This window comes from Sorex fumeus, unplaced genomic scaffold (assembly GCF_029834395.1).
Source record: "Sorex fumeus unplaced genomic scaffold, SorFum_2.1 ptg000013l, whole genome shotgun sequence".
Classification (NCBI taxonomy): domain Eukaryota; kingdom Metazoa; phylum Chordata; class Mammalia; order Eulipotyphla; family Soricidae; genus Sorex; species Sorex fumeus.
In genome coordinates, this window is record NW_026606070.1 from 31,664,233 (window position 1) to 31,683,375 (window position 19,143).

The 19,143-nt window shown below is 42.6% G+C and overlaps 1 non-coding gene across 1 annotated transcript; it reads left to right on the plus strand.

Moving 5' to 3' along the window:
* The first annotated feature begins 2,146 nt into the window (after positions 1-2,146).
* On the plus strand, positions 2,147-2,250 carry LOC130020879 (U6 spliceosomal RNA). Its single transcript, XR_008792073.1, has one exon. It is a non-coding gene; the product is annotated as a U6 spliceosomal RNA (small nuclear RNA).
* Positions 2,251-19,143: the final 16,893 nt, after the last annotated feature.

The following is a 19,143-nucleotide window of genomic DNA, read 5'->3' on the forward strand; positions in this document are numbered from 1 at the left end:
GACAAATTGTTCTTTTACTGGAAAGCATGATATACCTGTAAACGTACCACAGAAAGAAAACTCTATGGATATAAGTTCCAATTTCTTCAGGGTTCTCTTACAATCTCCCATGGAAAAGAAAGAACAGAATATAAAACGTGCGGTACTCAGGAACAATCCCGGACTTAAAATCACCTTATCCCCCCTGGTACATTTACATGCTTTGGAAATACTAAACCTCAGCAACAATGCCCTGCACTCCGTGGACCTGGATTTATCCAGCCCTGAGTCCTCAGCTGTGAAGCGTCACGGAAGCAGCTTGAGACATGGGTTTCCATTTCTAAAGGTACTAATTCTTCAGAGAAATAAACTCAGTGACGTTCCCAAGGGTAAGTAAGATTTTAAAAGTTAGACCGAGAAACGGTGAGCAGGGAGGGAGCTACTGTTTTATGACAATGAAAATTCCGTGTGTTTTCCATTTTAAGGTAACAGCTGAAAGTAAAGTCATTGTCTTCTAGTATGTACAATAAAGAGAGTTTCTCAGTGGAATTTACTTGATGCAATTCAATTCGTCACTACTGTGATTTACAATCATAATTATACATATATATTTGTTGAGAGATGCTAGGAAGTATTTAAAAGCTTAATATTGAGACGTGGTTTTAAATGTCCTGCTCTGATTATCATACATTTGTTAGTAAATATAGAAAAGAACTGGAAATTACTGGAAGCAATACTTTTGATATGTAAAATGATTCAAATTAAACATGTTACGATATTTAATTTTTATTTCCTTAGAATAAAGTTGCCCTATAGTTGTCCTTAGAATGTGCTTGTCATCTAGTCTATTTCTAGACTAGAAATATATTCATATTATTAAAATGTTAATTTTATTATCAAGTCAAAATCATAATTCCTCATCCTATTTTCTAAAAGAATATTCCACTATTCTATGATAATAAATTCTTACCCAGTCTGACCTTTAATAATCTATATGTTGGATTTCCTTAAATAATCTACCCATATTTCTTGGGAGCATTTTTGAGGGGGAGGGTCATACTCAGCAGTGTTTTGGGACCAGGAGGTACCAAGGTTCAACCTGAGCCAGCTACATGCACTGCATTAACAATTGTACTATCTCCCTGGCTACCAGTGTTTCATTTATTTAATTTTTATTATTATTCTTTTGATTTCTGGGGATAGCCTCATCTAGCTATGATCAGTTCTTACTCCTGGATATGTGCTCAGGAATCAATCCTGGTGGTGCTCAGGGGACCATATGTGCTGCTAGGAATCAAGCCTGGGTCAGCTACACTCCTGGCAAGTGTCTTAATCCTTATCTTTCTGGCCCTGGCTACTGATGTTTTCTTTAGAAAATGTATCACATTCATAATCTAGAGATTCTTTTGCCCTTTTTTATATTCACAAGTGCCAGATAATTCCCTTTCCTTGTTTGGTTTTAGTGCTGATCCCTATTTGCTAAGTTCTAACTGTATATCAGACACTGCTACAAAAAAATATAATGATATTGTCATTTTTACGTAATCCACATCATATATGTTTTCCTAATTTTTCAGTTTTTTCATTTTATGTTTTAACTTTTTTACTCTTTTTCTCTTTCTCCACCTTCTGGTCTTGTTTTAAGCATCATTTTGACAAAAATAGGCTGGCAAGGGAAGAAATGACTATTCTAATCACCATACCATTATGGGAGAAGCAAATAGCATAGTATTCTATAATTTATAAAAGGAATATTATTTTAGAACATCAGGAACTAAATATATAAAAGATAAAATAAAATTACATCATGCAACATATAATCTTCAAGCTTATTCTTTTAGAGGTGTCACATCTGGCAGTGCTAAGGGCTTACTCCTGGCGCTGTGTTTATCAGTCATTCTTGAGGGCTCAGGGAACCATATGCAGTGCCAGGAATTGATCTGGGATTGACCACATACATGACAAACACCTTACCCCCTGTAGTATATATCTAGCTCCCACTTCAAGCTTATTCTTTATGTCTATACAATTTTCTTTCATAACTGATTATTCTCTAGTAAAGTAAAGTAAAGGCCCTCCCGTTGATCATCGATTTGCTCGAGCGGGCCCAGTAACGTCTCCATTGGAGACTTTGTTGTTACTGTGTCAGGCATATCGAATACTCTCGGTAGCTTCGGCAGCACATATACTAAAAATGGAACGATACAGAGAAGATTAGCATGGCCCCTGCGCAAGGATTATTCTCTAATTCTTATATTTTCACTTATTTTGGTCAACTTTGTGTGATTTCAAGCAATCATTTCATAAGTAATATTTTGTTGTTTCTGGTGGAGGCCACACCCAGAAGTGCTCAGGGATCATTCTTGGCTCTATGTTTAGGGGTCATTTTCTGGCTCTGTATTCACTGTCACTGTCCTCCCGTTGATTTGCTGGAGTGGGCCCAGTAACATTGTGAGACTTGTTACTGTGTTTGGCATATCAAAAACGTCAGGGGCAGCTTGCCAAGGTTTGCTGTGCAGGTGAGATACTCTCGGCAGCTTGCCGGGCTCTCCAAGAGGGGCGGAGGAATCGAACGTGCGTTGGTCCTGTCAGCCACGTGCAAGGCAAACGCCCTACCCGCTGTGCTATCATTCCAGCCCTGTATTCAAGGGACGATATATGGTTCCGGGGATCGAATCAAGGTCAGCTGCATGCAAGGCAAAAGTGCCTTAGTCTCTATACTACCTCTTATGCCCCATGAATAATGAGTGTATGTATGAATGGTTCACATACATATATAGGTTATAAGTGGTTTTATCAAACCACATTATTTCCATTTTGCTTGCCATAACTCTTTAATGAACATAATTATAGCTACACTCATGACAAAACTAATTTGGCAGGTATAAATCTCCACACATAAACTCAATTGTACTGGAGATAAAATCTGTTGTCAATAACAACAAAATTTCTGATTCTGAGCCCCTATTTCATCAGGATAAGTATAAAGTGGGGGTATACAGATACCTTTACTTAATATCGGTCTTTCAATGGTCTTTTTTTTTTCTTCACTTTTTTCCACTGCCTTTTCCCAGATTCTAATACTATTTTTATTGGTTTTGGAGACATACTTGGCAGTGCTCCGGGGTTATGCCTAGCTTTGCACTCGGGGATCACTTCTGGAAGGGCTCAGAGGACCATAAAAGGTGCCAGGGATCAAACCCAGGTCAACTGCATGCAAGGCAAGCACCCTCTCTGCTGTACTATCTCTCTGGCCCCAGATTCTAATACTCTTAAGACTCCAGAATCTTAATACTCTAAGAAAGCACTTGTGTATGTGTGAGTGTGTATATGCATGTATGTGTGAGTGTGTATGTGTGTGTGATGTGTGTGTGCATGCATGTGTGTGTACATGTGTATGTGTGTTCTTCCCTTACCCCTGCTAACCAGAGTACTTATTTCAGTTTTTCCATCTTCGAAGATATTGTTTCTTTTGTCCAAAACTTTTGTCAGACCTATAAACTTCTTTCTTCTAAAGATTCAGGGCTTTGGGAAACAAAAGTCAGAAAGATGTGTCCTCTGCTTTCTGCCCACCTCATGCCCTACCCCTCCTGCACCCTGCAGTGATCATGGAGCTACTTGCTGCTTCAGTGGAAAGAGAAAGATAGGGAGGTAAAAGATGAACATGTCAAAGTATTATTCCACCACAGGAATAAGGAAATTCTGGACATCACCACCAGAAGGCACATGGACACCCCCCTCCCCCCGCAGAGTTAACTGAATGTTAGGGTGAGTCTAGTTCCATTGAAACACTAGATACCCCAGGAAAATGCAGACACAGGCCCATCTTGGCTTTTTAAAGTTACACTTATACCTCCAACGATAATAGGGAGAATGTGGAACTCACAAAGATGGCATAGCAGGAAGTGAAATGAGCATCTATCTGTGCAGTTCCATGAGAATTGTAGCACATGAAACCAGAGACCAAGGGCATACAGGTCAATGTCCAGAGGCAGCCCGGAGTTTAGTTGGCCATCTCTGGTAGACCTCTCCACCCAGAGCATTGTATAATTTGAATTATTCCCTGTCATCATCATTCACTTTCCATGTTTACTAACTCAAGCATCCCCTCTTATTTCATGATTCTGGTATTTGGGCAAGGTAAGTGTGACTCTGAAACACTTTCTCTCCTTTTCTGACTTTTTCTTTGTTCCTTTTAGATTCCTTTCTTCTCAGCCTCTTCAAAGGTAATATATGGATGCGGTAAGACTCTTAGGATTGGTAGGAGGGTTACAGGAAAAACACATCTCAAGAATCTACCTGAACCCAGCATTTGACCTAATCAATGGTAATTGTTAAAGTAGATTTTTTTAAAGATTAAGGTATTTCTAAGCTTGAAATGTACTTATCAAATATTATTACTACTCTTCTGGCACAAATTGTGAATGACAATCTATTTACAAAAAATTCAATTGGCTTTGTCTAAATCTCAAATCATTTTTTAAAATGTTCATTTGAGGGACCCTGAGAAAGAAGAGAAGAGGCTTGCCTGCGTGCACAGACCCCAGCTTCCAACACTACCACAGGGGTCACTCCAGAGCACAGAGACAGGAATAGCCCCTGAGCACCACCCCCTACCTCCTCCTCACATCAAGAAATAAAAATGTTAATGTTGGCCAGAGATGGGACTCCTAGGGCACTCTAATTCATAAAAAGAGAAGCACCTGTGCTTATTTGTTTATTTGTAGAGGTGCTTGTACTCTCTAAATTAATAAGTTAATAATAAATGACAGAGATCTCAGAAAGCAGTAAATTACAAAGAACCGTGAGGCACATTTCTACTTTTAGAAATCATGCCGCACATGTTTCAAGATGATGACCGTGACTAAACATTTATAGAACCACATTGTTCATCCAGGAAAGTCCTCTCTTGCAGGGATAAAGAAATACTGGGACTAATCCAATACCAGCTGATCCTATTGTCATAGTTAGCTGTGATATCACTAATAAGCTTCATGTTGGGGAAACACCCAGAGAAGGTGCCAGCCAAGGCAATTTACAAAACAGAAGCCATCCATGATTCTAACTGTAATATTTTCATGGTACTTTTCCTCACATTTCCAGTACAGTGGTAATAATGGAGGATAAGAGGGGAATTCACTTAAAAGTTCTTTTAAAAATAGGACTGGTCTCCAATTAAACTCTCCTACATTATCAACCCGAATTCGATTCCTCCACCCCTCTCAGAGAGCCCGGCAAGCTACTGAGAGTATCTCACCTGCAGGGCAAAGCCTGGCAAGCTACCCGTGACGTATCCGATATGCCAAACACAGTAACAACAAGTCTAATGATGGAGACGTTACCGGGCCTGCTCGAGCAAATTGATGAACAACGGGAGGACAGTGACAGTGACAGTGACCATTATCAACCAACGTACCAAAGCCCACTTAGTGCCTGAAAATGCATCACAGTGAATGACTAGAATTCACCAGATAGGTTGACAGACCAGATGTAACAAATTTGTTATTAATGCACTAAATTTACAGAATCAAAGAGATGAATGTGTTAGAAATGATATGAAATCATATCTGATTTTCAAAACAGGTTTTTTTGGGGGTTTTTTGGGGGGGTCACTCCTGTCTCTTCACTCAGGAATTACTCCTGGCGGTGCTTTTAAAAAAAAAACAATTGTTGGGGGCTGGAGCGATAGCACAGTGGGTAGGGCGTTTGCCTTGCACACGGCCGATTCCCAGCAGCCAATCTGGTCCCCTGAGCACTGCCAGGAGTAACTCCTGAGTGCAGATCCAGGAGTAACCCCTGTGCATCGCTGAGTGTGACCCAAAAAGCAAAAATAAATAAATAAAATAAAAAATAAAGTTTTAAATAAATAAAGCAATTGTTTTACATACAAATAAACAAAAGCAAAATTCGGGGCTGTAGAGATTGTATAGTAGATGGGGCGCTTGCCTCGCACATGGCCAAGCCAGCTTCAGTCCCGACTTCCTCATACGGTGCCCTCAGCCTCTCCGGACTGATCTGTGGGTGTGACTCCAAAAACAAAGGCAGAAAGCAAACAAACTTATATTTTTCACTTGTAGGGGATGAAACATTTCATTGTGGTTGCTACTGAATTACTGAAATACCAATAAACAGTATTAGCAAAGCCAATTCAGGTTCTAAAGTAATAAAATTAGCTTATGTCATTAAGCTAGAGGGCAAGGTTTCAGACACACCTGGATTTTACGACATGGGTTAAGGTACACACATGCAGCTGACCTTGGCTTGATCCCTGGCACTACCTGGCTTCTCAGCACCACCTCGCCCTACAAATGCTCAGATTTATGATGGCCAATCATCTCACGTCTACTGCTCATACCTCTGGGAGGACTCTCCCCAGCTGGTCCATGATGTTCTGAGCCCTCCCACATCACTACTCTCATTCTGAACCACACTGAAGGGACGGATGTTGGAGCACTGTGACGGAAACCCAATCATGAACAACTTTGTAATTGTGGAGGGGAAATATATATACATATATATGTATGTATATATGTATGTATGTATATATACATATATATGTATATATATACATATATGTAACTGAACTTTAAAATATAAACCACACTGACCCATGAGGCCAACCAACCATTATCGATTACTATTAAACTAACCATTAACTCCAAAGTTGCCTCATGCCCTCTCTCCCTCTCCCCTGCTCCTCTTATTTTCTTTCTGTCATGTAGATTCATTCACATTTTATGGGTTTTTTTTTTTTTTGCTTTTTGGGTCACGCCCAGTGATGCACAGGGGTCACTCCTGGTTCAGACACTCAAAAATTTACTCCTGGCGGTGCTCGAGAGACCACATGGGAATCGAACCCGGGTCAGCTGTGTGCAAGGCAAACACCTTTACCCACTGTGCTATCACTCCAGCCCCTCACATTTTATATTTAAGTGCAAGCATACAATACAGAGTTGGGGGTGCCAGGGGACCCACCCCAATGTCTCATGCATGCAAGATATGTACTCTACCACTGAGCAACATCCCTGGCCCCAATACATCTTCTTACTATGAATGTAACTTCTTTCAGCATAATTATTTTGGGATTTTACCCCTATTGTTGAACATATTAGAAATGCATTCCTGGGCTGGGAGACAGCTCTTAGCTTCCCATGTGGGAGCCCCAGGTTCAGTCCCAGCACATGGGTCCTCAAGCACCACCAGGTGGAGTCAAAGGAATACTTATTTCTTTGCTAAATAATATTTCTTTGTTTAAAAAAAGACATTAAACAAACCCTGTTCCACAGCACCAGCTGCAAGTTGTAATTAGTCATTTTCAAATGAGTACTAAATTCCTCCACCCCAACACACACACACATACACACACCTTTGTAAGGATCTAAAGGAGATGTTTTTGGAATACTTAAAGCATAAAAAGTGCACACAATTAAATAGGAGTTTTATAGTATAAAGTCTCTGTGCCAAAGCTAGGCATATTCTCCCTCTGCTATACCTGCAAACTCAATTCAATGCACTTAAGCACCAGAATGTTGCAGGAATGATGAGTTCACATCTCCAGATGGTCCAGGAAAATAGTTTCAGTTTTTCTTTCAAACTCATATGTTTACATATTAAAGTGTATAGGGCTAGTCTCTCCACCAAGAAATGTAATTCTTTCAGAGATTACATTTAAACCGCTCAGCAAACGATTTCACTATGGAACTAGTAGAATTTAAATCTGGGTGCCTGCTGGCCGTCGTGTCCGTAAAAGCAGTGCTGCTGGAGGTGTGGATTCTGCAGGGAGGGCAGACCAAAGCGCTCCAGCAAATAGGCGGAGCTCTGGAGATCAGCAAACCAATATGGCAGAACTTTACTAAAATAGCCAGCTGAGACTTGGTTCTCTCCCTTTATTTTATTTGTTTTGGTGGCCACACCCAGCAGTGCTCAGGAATCCCTGGAGTAGGCGGGGTATGGGGCGTGTGTGTGTGTGTGTGTGTGTGTGTGTGTGTGTGTGTGTGTGTGTGTGTGTGTGAAGGAACCATACGAGGTACCGGGGCTTGAACACAGGTTGGTTGCACGCAAGGCAAGCACCCTCCCCACTGTACAATGGCTCTGGTCCTTTTAATTTTTAACAAGGTATCTTTGGCTTGGCCTATCCTTTATTTTCCTACTTTTATATAGACATGAATACAAAGCAATAATCTTTTATAAGTGTATGTCCCAGCTAAAGTCCTCACTCAGCTATGCTGCTCTGTGCCAGGTAGAACTTGCAGCTCCTAAGTGACTAGAAATGTGCATTTTCCTATCAAATCCTTAGCACTGGCCCTCTGATTTCTGAGGTTTTATTTGAGGGTTTCTTTTTTGTGTTTGTTTATTTTTTGCTTTTTGGGTCACACCCGGTGATGCTCAGGGATTACTCCTGGCTCTGCACTCAGGAATTATTCCTAGCAGTGTTCAGGGAACTATATGGGATGCTGGGGATTGAACTCAGGTCAGCCAAGTGCAAGGCAAATGCCCTCCCCACAGTACTATGGCTCCAGCCCCCTTCTGATTTATGTTTTGATCTCTATTTTGTGCAGGCCAGACTCTGTGAACTCTGGTCTGTTGCAGGAGTTCACAAAGATGTGATTCTGACAGACAACAGTTAACTTTGTCGTCTAGATGGTGGGTGTATAACACTTTGGAACACTTCTTCATGTCTGTGTTCTTGTCACTCAACCAGGCACAAGGATTCTATGCTATATTTGTCATCCGCAACGAATGCCTTGCTCATGATATTTTGACTGAGTTGTCCTTACAATCTCTTGTTTATTCTGTACTTCTGGATGCGCTGAAGATGACAGAGCTCTATAACTACTGTCATCATGCCTGCATAATCAGTCTTCCAAAAAGTACCTTGCAGATGGCCAGCAAGAACTGAACCCTTTTGCAACTGAGTTGAACTGATTTGGTACGGAGTCTTCTGTTAGAGATGCAGACTATACACGTGAGAGCAGAGCAGAAGGAAATGTAAAAACACAGGCACTTTGCAGGATGCATATGGAAAATCAAATTTGGAAGATTGCTGTGACTGGCACCTCCTTTTCAACCTTTACTTTCAATGCCAAATGGGCCTCCTGGTGGTTCTGGACTCAAGTGAAAATATAGTGGCAGAGAGCAAGCTGAATTAGATGGTTTTGCTGGAGATTAAATACATAAATGAAAAAAAAACTAGCTTGACTTGCTGACCTTGAAAGTTATAAGAATGCCTCAGGGTGTTGCCTAGAAAATAGTTGCAGTGATCAATAATAAGGCGTGCAAAGAAAACCGATAGCTACAGAACCGAAGAAGAACTCAAAGCCAAAATTCAGAGAATTCATCCATACAACTTAGCAACAACACCACCACCATCGTGTGAATTATAGGCAAGGTGTGGGGGGCGGGGCGGGGGCGGTCAGGGTTAGAGGAGAGTTGGTTCTCCATCCAGAACCCCAGTGAGCTTACCCACCAAGGAGGGAAAGAAAGAAGCACTGGGCTGCCGGAAACTGGCCGTGGTGACGAGACTTGGGGCCCAGGGAGCACGACAGGCAGAGGTCTCCTTCCTGCCCCCCCCCCCCCATCCCTCATCATCTGTGCTAAACCAGAAGCTCAAACTGTGGAAGGGTGGAGGGATTGTCCCTGCAATCTGAGCCAGGAGGAAAGAAACTGGACCTTGAGATCTTGCAAGACTCCGAGGTATCAAATAGCTCCTTCGCTGAGAGGGGAAACATCCATGTATGTAAGGCGAGTTGACTGGGGCAAGGAGAAGAGTCCCAGGGGTGGCAGCATTGCAGCAGAGGCTTCCTGGCAGTCAGAGGCCTGTTCCCACGGCACCAGCAGGGTTAAGTAAGCCTCAACAGCTATCAACACTGCCCTGTTGCGGGGCCCAGCAGAGGGAGATCTGACCTAGGGAGTTAGAGAACGATTCCCCAAGCCTCCCCACTTTCATTAGTATTCCAGGCCAGACAGCCTTCACAGCCAAGAACCAGTCAGCAAACACCCACAAGCGGCCTTCCAGGAAGGAGCTGAGCCCACGGACACTGAGATCAGACGGGGAAGGCCTCCAGGCACCAGAGGGGAGGGGACGGCAGGGGTTTTTATCCGCTCCATGCAGAGAAGAAGAGGAAGAAATCCCCACGGCCTCTCCAACCTTCAGATTCCTCTCTCCTGACACGCAAGGACCTGAAATGGAGAACAGAACTCCAAAATCCAGGGCCAAAGTGCCTCCTACTGGAAAAACAGAGCAAATGCAAGGAAGAAAGGGACAATGAAGGGAGAGAAGAAATTCAGCAACAAAATGAAAAAGAATATTTCTCAGATGTGGTTTTATTTGTGGCAGTATGTTAGGGGGTGGGGGTACTGCCAAATACTGCTCAGAGGCCCTGGCCCCCTTGAAATGATTCTCTGCCAGTCGGGGTTGCATCTGGATTCAAGAGCCAGAAGGGTGGGTACTGTCCTAGTCCCTTGGGGCCAGAGTTCACCCAGGCCACCCTCTCAGTGCTCAGGGAGTTTCCAGGGTGAATCCTGCTCTGCTTAGGGGCCTCCAGGACTGTAACCCAAAGCTATTCTTCATGACATGAAAATGGGGACTCTAGCAGCACAAATTTTTTTTCCCTTTATTTTATTTTATTTTTTTTTACAGTTGTAGATTTACAATTTTTTGTGCTTTGTTTTCAATTATACAATGATCAGATACCCATCCCTCCACCAGTGCCCATTTTCCACCACCATGGATAATATCCCTCCCACCCCCATCCCCCCATCCCCCCTGTCTCTGTGGCAGGGCAATCCCCTGTGTTCTCTCTCTCCTTTTGGGTGTTGTGGTCTGCAAAAGAGGCATTGAGTGGCAAACATGTTCAGTCCATAGTCTACTCTCGACATGCATCTTCCCTCCTGGGAGGATCCTCCAAACATCCTTTATTTGGTGCTCCCTTCTCTATCTGAACTGCCCTTTCCTCTAGGATACCCGGCTGGCCTCTAAGCTATGGAGTAATCCTCCTGGTGCTGATCTCAGCTATTCTTGGGTATTAATCTCATACTTTGTTACTTTATATCCCCCAGATGAATGCAATCTTTCTATGTCTATCCCTCTCTTTCTGACTCATTTCGCTTAGCATGATACTTTCCATATTGTACCACTTGTATGTAAATTTCATGACTTCATCTTTTCTAACAGCTACATAATACTCCATTGTGTAGATGTACCAAAGTTTCTTTAACCAGTCATCTGTTCTTGGGCATTCAGGTTTCTTCCAGTTTCTGGCTATTGTAAAGAGTGCTGCAATGAACAAACAAGTGCAGATGTCACTTCGACTATACATTTTTGCCTCTCTGGGATATATTCCCAGGAGTGGTATTGCTGGGTCAAATGGGAGCTCAATTTCTAATTTTTTGAGAATCGTCCATACTGTTTTCCAGAAGGGCTGAACCAGTCGACATTCCCACCAACAGTGAAGGAGTGTCCCTTTCTCACCACATCCGCGCCAGCATCGGTTGCTTTTGTTCTTTTGAATGTGGGCCAGTCTCTGAGGTGTGAGATGGTATCTCATTGTGGTTTTGATCTGCATCTCCCTGATGATTAATGATGTAGAGCATTTTCTCATGTGCTTTTTTGCCATTCGGATTTCTTCTTTGAGAAAGTTTCTGTTCATTTCATTGCCCCATTTTTGGATGGGGTTGGATGTTTTCTTCTTGTGAAGTTTAACCAGTATTTTGTATATCCTGGATATCAACTCCTTGTCAGATGTGTATTCGGTGAATATCCTTTCCCATTCTGTAGACTGTCTTTGTATTTTGGTCACTGTTTCTTTGGAGGTAGCAGCACAAATTTAAAATACTCATTATGGGGCTAGTGGATAATGGCCTTGCATGTGGCAGACCCGGGTTTGATTCCTGACACCACATATGGTCCCCCAAGCACCACCAGGAGTGACCCCTAACCACAAAGCCAGGAGTAAGTCCTGAGCACAGCCCCATATGGGCCCCAAACCAAAATGTTAAAATAATAACTGTTAGTTACCATAGAGATTCAGAAACTGATATAACACATACATTTCTAAGTATAAAAAGTATATGGCAAGACACATGACTTATCAAAAGTCAGTGATAAAGAAAAATATTAAAGTCGGGGGGGGGGGGGCGGGTTGCGGATGTATTTAACACAAAAAGGCATACTAAGAAGGTTGTCAGAATTCTCAGTAGAAACTCCATAGGCTAGATTGTGGAATGACAGCACAATTCTAAAAGGTAAAAAATTCCAGCCAAGAATGCTCTTACCTACAAACTATCATTCCCAGATAAACAAACACTAACAGTATTTTTCTACCACCAGAATTTACCATACAGCATTTCTGAACTGCAAGAAATGTTTAAAAGGAGTTGCTTAACAGGAAAAAGTGGGGAAATGGAAACATAAATTCTTAAGTTTGATGATAAATTTTAACATCAAATCAAAACATAAATAAGAATGTCACGATCACGATCATGATCATCCTGTTGTTTGTCGATTGCCTCGAGCAGGCACCAGTAATGTCTCCTTCATCCTAGCCCTGAAGTTTTAAAGTGCCATATTCAAGGCTCTGTCAGGGTTAGGAGAATGAGACCCATCATTGTTACTGGTATTTGGCATATTGGGTACGCCACGGGGAGTTTGCCAGACTCTGCTGTGTGGGCAAGTTACATTTGGTAGCCTGCCAGTTTGTCCAAAGTAAGAATGAGATAATAAAATGTCCCGTGGCCGCAAATGCCGCCATGCACTTCCGGGAGTTGGGTTTTGTAGTCTCTGGGTCTTGGCCGTTGATGGGATTCACGGCACCGGGGGTCAGATGGTGGATGTGACCCCTGCCTACTGGAATTTGGAGGATGCTCAGCCCCCATCCGAGCAGGCTTGGAGATCTCAGCCCTGGGACTCACATGCCTTTGTTCCTCTGCTGGTACCTTCATGCGTGTGGAGTGGTCTTAGCATGGTTGTGGCTGGTTCTGGAGGTCTTCGGCTGCCGGAGCTCTGCTCAGGGCGGGGAGGGAAACTCAACCCGCCCCCCTCCAAGGCGCCCCGGCGAGGACAGCGAGGTGCGGGGGCAGGAGACTCTAAATAAAAATGTAGTGACATAATGTAGCATTTTAGAGGAAGACAAATATAATAGTATGTATTTAAATGTAAAGGAAACAACTTTATACCTGAACACACACAAAAGACTATTTTAAAAGCAAAAAGACTTGGGTTGGAGAGACAGTACAGTGGGTAGGGAGTTTGCCCTGCATAGAGCTGACAGGTTTGATCCCCAGCATCAACTTATGGTCCCTCTGAGTACCACTAGGACTGATCCTTGAGCACAGAGCCAGGAGTAAACCCTGACCACAGCCAGGTGTGGCCCCCAAACCTAAAAAATTTAAAAAGACTGTCTCAAATCTGATAAACACAAAGCAAGAATCTTGAGAGAGACACTTAGAAGAAAACTTGAAGAAATTGAGAGAATCACCAGGGAAAACCATTCAAAGGAAAAGACAAACTCTTGAGTAACAGCGGTGCAATACAAAATAACTAGAAAATAAAAGATAGTAGTTATTAAGTTCCAGATGTTAGTAGTCACCCTAAATGTGAATGGTCTGAATTCACCAATCATACAGGGTAAAAAGTAAGATACACCTATACCATGCATATAAAAAACTTACATGAGGTATTAAACATAGCATCATGGGGAAAGGTCAGAGTGAGGCATCTAAAGCCAATAATAGAGAAAAAAGCAGGAACTGCTATACTGGATAAAGAAGTAATTTATTAAATGGATTATTACTCTGGATTCATTTTTTTTTAGAAGTTGAGTCCTTTGAGACATGGATGGCACTTGAGGCAATTATGCTAAATGAACTAAGTGAGAAAATGAAAGACAATTAGTGGATAATTTTATTCATGTACTAAATATGTCTAACTGAAATAAACAAGAAACACATAACAAAAGTAACTCCTGCACTCTGAAAAGCACAGAGGTTACCAAAAGACAGAGGAGGAGGACAGGGGAGAGGAATCAGTTTGACAGTGCAGAACTGTGATGAGAGAGAGGTTCACATATGAAGATCTACTCCCAAAATCTGATGGTATTGAAAACCCAGGATAATTCAATAATCTGGGACTAAAAAATAAAATAAAGTTTTGATCTTTATTCTACTATTCTATTCTGATCCTAATTGATAACTGCTACTGATAGAGTTTTTATTTTTATTTAATTTTTATTGAATCACAGTGAGAAATACAGTTACAAAGTTGTCTGTGATTGGGTTTCACGGACACCAGTCCCTTCACCAGTGTACATTTCCCACCACCAATGTCCCCAGTTTCTCTCTTGTGCCCCCAACATCGCCCTGTCTGCTTCTATGGCAGGCACTCTCCTTTCTGTCTGTCTGTCTGTCTGTCTGCCTCTCTCTCTCTCTCTTTTCCTCTCCCTCTCTCTCTCTCTCTCTCTCTCTCTCTCTCTCTCTCTCTCTCTCTCTCTCTTTTTGGGTATTATGGTTTACAATACCGATACTGAAGCTTATCACATATATCCCTTTGCCTGCTGCTACTGATAGTTTAATTCATCACTTTCCAAGCCTTTTTCTCTGCTCACTCAAAACACATGCATGCATATACATACATATATATTCATATATGGCTCTTTTTCCCTAATGATTTTGAAATCATCCCCTCTTCTGTAACTTAAATATTTCCTGCCCTCTCAGTTTGTGTTGATCAACTTTGTTCCCTTTAAGATGGCAGAGTATTTAATAGAATGCAGTAGCATATTTCATTTGATCATTTTTCTCTACTGGGGATCACTTAGGTAGCACCATTTTTTTCAGCATTATAAACAATGCTGCAGAAAGTATCACCCGCTGATATCTTAATTTCCTTCTTAATTTGAACAGGACTATGGAAACTGAAGTCATTACAGAGTTTGGACCTGTCTTTCAATGAGATTTCCAAAATTGCTTTATCTGATTTCCATAACTGCCTGCAACTGGAGAACCTCTATTTAAACAACAACAAGATATTCAGAGTTTTTCCTGAAGCCTTCAAGAGCCTCAAAAAATTAAAGGTTATGTAATTTTTGAATATGTGCACATATGGGCAATTTATATTAGAGCAGTGTTTCCACTGAAGCGTTTCTTCTTTATGCCTAGTAGGAGTGACTGTAACATGTTTTTAAAAGTCTCTTTTAGGACTCACCTAAGAGTACTCTTGCCATAAAATTTAGTAATAGACATGAATTTTACTCCAACTTAATATACTCAGCATCAAGAGTTGGCACCTTCTATTTTAGCAGTCAAATTATACCCAACTCCAAGTTTCCCTTTAAGTTGGGAAGAAATTACCTTTGAGTTATTAGCCAGATTCTTCCCTAGGTTTCCAGGGAGTCAAAAGTCATGAGGGTTTTTGTGACTTGGACCATGCGGGGACTGTCCTGTGAAGCTCTCTGGTCAATGCTGAGGTCAGCAACCCAAGACCATAAGGGGCTCTGAAGGCTAGTGGCCCTTCTATACTCAACTTGGCCATGGAATTACACTTACCCAGGTAAGAACAGCTTCTATGTGTACAGCACTGTCCACTTATCAACTGTTCTATGCACCAGAGCAACGTTAGAGTGATCAAGGTCGCCATGAAGTTCGCTCAGCCTCTGTTCTTTGAGAGGCTGGCATGGTTCATGGCGCTGGGTCAGGGAAAATCAGGAGAATTTCATTTTAGAAATACATATAGGGAAAGGGGGTATTGGGGAACGCCCAGAGGTGCTCAGGGCTTATTCCTGGTTCTGTGCTTAGGAGTGGACCTCGATGGTGACTGGGGGACTGTATGTGGCACTAGGGATCAAAATGGTGATGGTGGCATGCGAGGCAAGTCCCCCTGTGCTATCTCTCGGGACCTAGCAATATATATTTTTTAATTTGATATACCCAAATATTCTCTGGTGTAGGTGTTGCATGTACCACATGTCCCAGTTCGGACCAGCTGCATTTAAGGTGCCCAACACCACTTGTGGTTATCAGCTTTTCTGTTAAAAACACAGCACAGACAGGTGTGTCCAGTTTTGTTAACGTGCTGTACCAGCATGGTTGCAGGAGAAATCTCCCATGGTCCTTTTATGCTGGAATGTCCCCCACCCAATTTTGTCCTCTGTCAAAGGAACACTCATGAGGCAGTGGGGGAGGGAACAGCCCCCAGAGCAACTGCCTGGATTTAAACCCAGGTCAGCCACAGCAACAAATCTCTCACAAAGCAACAAATCTCTCTTGGTCTGGGTTTTCTCATCTATCACGTGGAGATGACTCCAGACATTTTGCATTGAGCTTCCTGAGAATGAAGTGCTTTAGGATGCAGAAAGTGCTTTGAACAATACTTGAAAGCCCAATTAAGTTATATTTTGCTTAAAATCTTTTGAAGAATTCCTAACCAGGGGACTGGAACCATAGGACAGTGGGTAGGGTGATTGCCTTGCAAGCAGCCAACTTGAGTTTGATCCTTGGCACCCCATAGAGTCTCCTGAGCCTGTCAGGAGTGATCCCTGAATGCAGAGCCAGGCGTAAACCCTGAACATCACTGGGTGTGGCGCCCAAAAGAAAGAAAATATTTTAAAGAATTCACAAGGGCCTGGCCCCCACTCACCTCTGCAGCCTCCTTTCAGGACATTATCCCTTTGCTTACTGCAATCCTTTCTTTTTTCTTTTCTGATATTGTTAAAGTGTGTGTGTGTGCATGGTGGTGGTGGTGGGGTGGTGGGGAGGTAGGGGATTGGCAGGAAGGAGATTGTCAGCCTGGTGATGTGGGGTAGTGCCAGGGATTAAACTCAAGGTCTCACACATAAAAGGCTACGACTGTATTACTGGACCACGTCCCAGGCCTCTTACCTCTGTTTCCACCTCAGCTTCTCCCCATGGACTTAGTCTTTTGCCTGGGAGAGCTAATCTTATTAATCTTTCTAATTTCTTTGCGGGTATCTATGTCCCACATAGACATCCAGGGCCACTCTCAGTGACTCTTGGCCAGCAAGGCTGAAGGGACATGTGGGCCTGAGGTGCCACAATCCCCAGGGTCCCCCTCTGGTGATGTTGGGGGTGGACCTCCATAACTACATCTGGCGATTCTGGGGGGGGGGGGGTCTGTGTGGTGCCAGACACCTAATTGGGTCAGGCACACATGCCCTAGACCCCTTACTATCTTCCCAGCCCGAATCCCTCCAATTTGTGCTGTGAACTGTCCCTTCATCAGGAAAACTGTTCCGAGACTTCCAGATGGACCAGATTGGCTTCCTAACTCCCTTTCCAGACACTTAGAAGATACCGTGCTTTCTCCTTACTGTACTTAACCCACCCGAAGAGAATGAGTTTTAGGTATGGCAAGTCATTAATGCTTTTATTCCCATAAAATTCCTACCAATTAGTCAGATCTTTGAAAATCTACATCATGTTTGTTTTGTTTAGACAACTTCGTGTATGTGAATGTATAGATGTAGGTATGTAGTGTTTCGCACAAACATAATACTTTTTTTTCTCTTTTTGATTTTTGGGTCATATCCAGCAGTGCTCAAAGCTTATTCTTGTCTCTGTGCTCAGGGATTCCTCCTGGCCTTGCTCAAGACACCATATGGGGTACCATGGATTGAACCAAGGTCAGCTGCATGCAAGGCAAAAACTCGCTGCACTAATCTATCCAGTTCCCATTATATGTATTTTAAGCCCCATTTGTGTACACAGTGGTGGTGGGTCCAAGTGTTTGTTTGAACTATCTTTCCTTAGGGATTTATATAGGTTACCAGCACTGTTTTCTCCTCCACATCTATAAAGCAGTGGGCCTTGTTACGGTCTGTCTCTCTGGTTTTCACCTGTGGCCCATTATTTTTCCCAATATTTGCATATTCCTTCTTTTGTGTGTCCCTTCCTGCCATTGTTGTTGCTGCTGCAGTAACCAACACAAGTCTCTCTCTCTGTCTCTCTCTGTCTCTCTCTGTCTCTCTCTCTCTCTCTCTCTCTCTCTCTCTCTCTCTCTCACACACACACACACACACACACACACTTCTAGCTGTGGTGTTTGCACATACTTGGCTGCAGAGGGTCAGTCACTAGTGTTGACACACACTGGTGATGCCTGGGGTTCCCCTGGACCACACAAGGCATATGTGGGTGGCACTGGGGATCAAACTCATGGCCTCACTGTTTCAAGGCAGGTTCTTTGGCCACTATGCCATCCTTGGGGGTCTCTGCATTTCTTCATTCAGAATTTTCATGTTCTAGAATTCAGGAATACAGCTGCAAGAACCGCTGGATTCTTTTTATTTCCTTGCATCTCCTTCATTTTGGATTCAACTAGAACAACTAGCCATTTTGCGTAGAGTGGGCGGGGTGGATATGGAGCCTTAGTTGTTCTTGCTGCTTCTGGCCACCTGCTGTTCTCCTGATCCAGTATCTTCTGTCACTCACCAGATCACTGAGCTTTGAGAAATCCTAGGCTTGGTGTCTAATCCTGGACTTTGGTGATCACAGGTAGTGTAGGTTTTTATCTAATAGCACAAGTTAGAACTCATAGGAAAGAAGGCCTGGGAAATGAGCTTCTAATAAAGCCACCATCCTTAAGATGTGCACCTCTGGTGAGGGGACAGACAGGTATGACTGCTGGAGCACTCTATGACTGAAACCCGATCATGAACAACAAACATGTATCTCATGGTGATTCAATAAAAATAAATAAATGAAGTATGCACCTACTTCTAGTCCTGACCACTGCCTCAGAAGGCAAACTTTTATTTATTTATTTATTTATTTATTCATTTACTTTTGCTTTTTGGGTCACATCCAGCAATACTCAGGAGTTAGTCCTGTCTCTGCACTCACAAATTACTCCAGGTGATGCTCAGGGACCATATGGAATGCTGGGGATTGGACCCGGATCAACTGTATGCAAAGCACATGTCCTGCCTGCTATACTATATATAACTCCAGTCCTCCAGAAGGCAAACCTTTAGAGAGAAAACTATTTTCTGAGGCTCACAGAGTCATTAAGAAGATGGCAGAGATTTATATTTTTTATTTCCTTGCATCTCCTTCATTTTGGATTCAACTAGAACAACTAGCCATTTTGCATAGAGTGGGCGGGGTGGATATGGAGCCTTGTCAGAATCCCCTGACTCCTGAGCCAGTGCTAAA